This window comes from Hevea brasiliensis, chromosome 12, assembly GCF_030052815.1.
Source record: "Hevea brasiliensis isolate MT/VB/25A 57/8 chromosome 12, ASM3005281v1, whole genome shotgun sequence".
Lineage (NCBI taxonomy): Eukaryota > Viridiplantae > Streptophyta > Magnoliopsida > Malpighiales > Euphorbiaceae > Hevea > Hevea brasiliensis.
In genome coordinates, this window is record NC_079504.1 from 32,062,308 (window position 1) to 32,068,383 (window position 6,076).

The following is a 6,076-nucleotide window of genomic DNA, read 5'->3' on the forward strand; positions in this document are numbered from 1 at the left end:
GGATGTGAGGAAATTTGTGTTAGAATGTGATAAATGTCAAAGGAGTGGAAATCTGTCAAAAAGAGATGAAATGCCCCTAAATGATATTCTTGAGGTGGAATTATTCGATGTATGGGGAATAGATTTTATGGGCCCATTTCCTCCTTCATATGGTAATAAATACATTCTAGTTGGAGTCGACTATGTGTCAAAGTGGGTAGAAGCTATTGCAACTCCAACTAATGATGCTAAGGTGGTAGTGAAATTCTTGAAGAAATTTGTCTTGAGTAGATTTGGAGCTCCAAGGGCTGTGATTAGTGATGGGGGTTCACATTTTTGTAATAAGCAATTTGAGAGCTTAATGAGGAAGTATGGTGTAGTGCACAAGATAGCTACCCCATACCATCCTCAAACTTCAGGACAAGTTGAAATTTCTAATAGGGAACTCAAACATATCTTGGAGAAAACAGTGAGCAATTCTCGAAAAGATTGGTCTGTCAAACTAGATGATGCTTTATGGGCATATAGGACTGCTTACAAAACCCCTATAGGAACTACTCCCTTTAGGTTGGTGTATGGTAAGTCTTGTCATTTACCTGTGGAGCTAGAGCATAGAGCATATTGGGCCATTCAGACCTTGAATTTTGATCTCAAGCAAGCTGGTGAGAAGAGGCTATTGCAACTTAATGAGCTTGAAGAATTGAGGATGGATGCCTATGAAAGTGCCCGTATTTATAAAGAAAGAACTAAAGTTTGGCATGATAAGCATCTTAGGAAAAAGGAATTTAAAGAAGGTGATTCAGTTTTGTTGTTCAACTCAAGATTGAAATTGTTCCCAGGAAAACTTAAATCAAGGTGGACTGGTCCATATAGAGTTTCTAAAGTTTTCCCTTATGGAGCAATTGAAATTTGGAGTGAAAAATCTGGGAATTTTAAGGTCAATGGGCATAGATTGAAACATTACATAACTGGAGACCCAATAAAGGGAGCAAGCTGTTACAAGCTCTCTGATCCCACACCTCCTTTTTAGTGAAATGCATGAAGAGTCCAGCTAAGGACTATAAATTAGCGCTCTTGGGAGGCACCCCAAGTTCTTTTATTTTGCTTTTGTTGATTTACTTTTATTATTTTTGTTTTTGTCTTAAATCTCCCCAAATTCAATTTTTGACATTGTTGAATCTTGTCCTTTGTAGATGTATTTCAATGGATGAAGGTTGTTGCACTGTTGGGGAGTAACTCTTAATCTGATATTTTATCCATTAACTCTCCCAAGATTGGTTTATTTTCATTGTTTTCTGTGCAGGACACTTTCTTGGCTTATGCAAAAAAATTTTTTAGCAAAAAGAGTCTACAGCATATGGTATTTGCTTCTTTGTTGAGGTTGGGTGTGTATCTTTTATGTATTTGTGCTTATCATGTTAATATGATGGTAAGTGGGTCATTTTAGTAGTTTTGAACTTATTTGGGTTGTGTGATTCAATGTGCACATGCTGCATTCTCTTGGCATAACTTGGAGAGTCTATTTTCTTTTGTGGATAAGTGTAACTTTGTGCAGATTTTTATTGAGCTTTAATGTGCTAGAATGTTGATTTGCAGGGTTTGAGTTGAAATGGCATAATTCACAAATGTCTCTTATGCAGAACTTACTTCTACAAGCTTGTATGGTGCAATTGTGATGGATTCTGCATATATTGATGTGTTTTTTATGATAATTTCTCATGATTTATGCTTCACAGGGTTACATTTCTTCATTCTTGTGTATTTTTCAAACTTGCAAAGCATTTTTATTATAATCTGAATCTTGTTGAAATGTGCATAAGTAACTGCATAACTTATGCAGCTTTCAGGTCTCATTTTTTGCCATTTTTCATTTCTGCCGAAACTTGCATAAGAACCTGCATAACTTATGCACACCAGTCTCCCCTTATGCAGAAAAATCGCACGTCCTATGCAAATCAAAATTTTCGGTATCCCACTTTCCCACCTCCCACTTCCCGTCGTTTTTGTTCACAACCTCCCTCCTGTTCATTTTTTTCGGCATTAATCCTTCTCCCCACACCCCTTTTTCACCGACCGAAACCCTAACTTCCCCTTTATCTCTTTTACTTTCTTCTTCCCTCCTCCATTCCCACCATCGTCGACCACCACCATGGAAATCCCTTCCCCTCAAGGCTCTCCTCTCCAAGTCACGCCCCTAGCAATGCAAGCCCCCAATCCCGATTCTCCTCCATAACAAACCCCTCCACCTCCTCCTACATCCACCTATAAAAGGAGAATCCGGTCTAAATCAACCCGACCCATGGCCTCTGCACCACCTCTCACAAAACGCAAGGACCCACCTGCTACTCCACTTTCGGAGCCTACACCCAAAACCCCCAGAACTTCGGCTTCCACACGACAAGGGGTTGGTGTTTCTACCTCTACCCCACAAGCCAAATCTCCCTCCTCTAGCAAGAAGCAACCTTCAGCAGCGGCAACACAGGTATCCAAACTACCTTGGCCTCTTCCTGATGCAACCCATAAGGCAACTTTTAAGAGGCTAAAGGACAGAAAAGTGCAACCCACTAGGTACATTTCTGCAGATGCCCTCCAATCTGTTGGTTTATTTGATAATGTTGTTGCCTACCTTGATGGTCTAGGTTGGATGGAATTTGTGCATAAACAAGAATTAGTTTATCCAGCCCTAGTTTTGGAATTTATTTCCTCATTTTCTGCTACTCTGAAATTGCATGAGATAGATTACAAGCCAACTATGAAATTTAGGTGCTTGGGGCAAAATAGAGAGCTATCATTAGACCAATTTCACAGTATCTTTGGGTTTGCTATTGATGGATTGTTTAGGGTCCCATATACAGGCATAGAGGTAGCAAATAAAGGTGTTTGGAATGCTGTTCAGTTTTGGAGAAGTATTACAAACCAATCTCAGGGTTTTTATGCTGGCAGATCCAAGACCTCCCAAATAATAGACCCAGCACTTAGATTTATCCATAGGCTTATTACTAGCACTATCTTGGGCCGAGGGACTAGTTCTGGTGCTGTTGGAAAATCTGACTTGTTCATGCTATGGTGTGCTTTTCACAAAGTCAAAATATCTCCTGGTTACTTCTTCTGTGAACATGTGTTGCACATTGCTACCAAATCTGTAGGTGATATAGTCATGGGTGGGCTCATAACTGTTATAGCTAAACATTTTGGTTTTGATCCGGAAGAGCATCCTCTACCAGCACTTTCAGACACTCTATATTTTGATGCTACTCACTTATCCAAAACTGGATTCAGTTTGCCACCATCTGACACTGCACAACCAGTAGCAGATACAGGACCATCTGCACAACCAGAGGCACAATCTGCACCAGCAGTCCAACAGCATTCTGCTGAACCTGCACCACCTACTCAGTCTGCACAGGATACCCCAGCAGAATCTGCACAGCCAACACCATCTGCAGCTGGACCCTCTTCATCCACAGCACCTCCTCCCTTCAACACTAAAGCCTTATTCACTTATCTTGAGAGGCTTAGTGATGATGTATATTTTGTGGATAGGAAGCTTGAATCTGGTCTAGATACCCTTAAGGATCGTCATGATCAACTCTTTGATCTTGTTATGGAAACCAGAGACAAGCAGAAAGAGTTAAAAGAGATGATGAAGCAGCTCATGGCTTTTCTGGGAATGCCACCTCCACCTCCATCACCTCCTCCAGAACCACCCCTTCAGCAGCAACCAGCTCCATCCAGTCCTCTAGCAGCACCTTTGGACAAGGGCAAAACCATAGAATTAGATTAGTTTTTATCTTGCTTTTGTTCAACTTCTAGGAGCTTTTCTTTTTAGATGTGCTAGAACAATTTTAGTCTGTCTTGAATTCTATTTTCTTGAAGTACAATTGGATGGCTATTCCATTGGTTTTTCATTGCTTTTCATTGCCTTTGCTGCCCTTTTGTGCATACTTGTCAATACACTGTATATATTTACATACCTCTGCTGGTGTTTGCAAGTTTTTCCTTGATATATCATTATGCTGCAGCTTTTCAATATACTGCACAGGCTGTGAAACTCCTTATGCAAATGTTCTGCATAGCCTATGCAGTCCCTTCTGCAACTCATGCCATACTGCACAGCTTATGCACTCTCCTTATGCGCCTGTTCTGCAAAGTATTTATTCTGCATAACCTGTGCAGCTTTCTTATGCATCACCATCATCTTTTGAATTCACATTTTAGATGTTAAAACACTGCTCTATACCAGGTAACTCTTTCTTTTTGCTTTTAAATTTAACTATTCCTGGTTATTCCTCTTTGCTTTGAGTTTTCATGCTGAACTGCTTTAGACATTGAGGACAATGTCCAATTTTGAGTTTGGGGGTGTGCATTTTGATTTTTGCTACATTTTTCACATCAAGTTTTTTAGTATAGGAACATCTCATCCCATTCCATTTATATATAAGTTGTAAATATTTTACATACACATCCATACATACATATACATAACACATTCACATACACATTATACATCACTTAGAAATTGTACACATTGCACACAAATAGATTTCCTCCATTTAGTTAATTCATTGCTCATTTTTAGAAATCATGTATCATGAAATAAAATCTTTTGCCAAATTCCTTGAGTATTGAAAAGTTGCCTATGAGAGTGATTTGACTTACCTTAAGTTGGGTTTGTGTATTGAAAGTTTCCTAAGAGGTGCAAAGTTTTGAAGTATTTATCCCTTGCCTATATCTTCTTAGCCAAAAAGCCACCCAACTAGTCCTTTAGATATTGGAGTGTTTAGAGGGAGTTATTGGATGTAAGGTAGTCAAGTGATGTCTCACTAATTCTAGAACAAATTTTCTAAACCTTTCAAGGCGAAATACCAGCTTGTACTTGAAAAGAGAGATGATTAGGTATTCTTTGATTTAAACTTTCTCATTTGAAACCTTTGGCCTTTTTTCTAATTAAAATTAACCCTTGCAAACCTCTTTGAGCTTTTATATTCCTAATTTTTCTTAAAACCCTTATTACTACCTAGCCAATGAACCAAACACTCCAATCCTTTTCATAAGAATAATTATTTATAATATTAGGTATACTTTATACTCATATTAAAAAAAAAAAGAGAAAAAAAATATAATAATGAAAGGGAGAAGAAATGCTTGTCATCTTGTAAAAGGGCTAGTATACATGTTTTTCACTATTGTCATTCAAATTGAAAGAAATCCACCCAAAGTAATTAAAGGAAATGAGTTTGGGTGTGACATTTTTAGGGACAATCATCAAGAGAAAATACAAGATACAAGTTTAAAGTATCAAAGTGTCCCTCCATTTTATGTATTTTGTAAAATATGCTAGCACATGAAAATTCTCATTATGTATTTCTCTCCTAAAAAAAAAAAGAAAAAAATAAAAAATAAAAAATAAAAAAGTAAGAAGCGTACCTTATGTTTTCAAGATTGAAAATATTCTCATGCTTTGAATCCTTTTTACCCTTTTTCTTCTTAGCCTCATTTTGAACCCCATAACCCCATTACACTCCTAAAAAGACCTTTGATCTTTTAATAGTACTTGCTATATTAGTGGAGATAGGAGTAGGGAATTTGCCTATGGGATTGGAAAATTATACATTCACTCATTAAATTCCATCATTCTATATAGAGACACTTTGACTATTGATTGTTCTAGAATTTCTTTTAAGCATGACTCTCTCTTTTGATTGGTTGGTTTGGGAATTTTGGATGATAATTGACTTGATGGCTAAGCGGTGAAAGCTTGGATAAGCGTTAAATTCTTTGCATCGTGAAGGATGGGTATATGGATTGTTGGTATGGCTAAAGATATGTTAAGTTACTTTAATAAGTGATTTTCATAGCTCTTTGGATAAGGCACCCCTAAAAATTGCATTATATATTTTAAAGTTTACTTGAGGACAAGCAAAGATTTGAGTTTGGGGGTATTTGATACATGTAATTTGCATAGTCATTTAGGTTTAATTTCATGGCCATTTTATTTGATTGTTAGTCACTTTTAGCTAATTTCATTAGTTATTTAGATAGTTTTTCCTGATTGCCAATTTTTGGTTTAATTTATAATTTTACTTTGTTTTGCAGG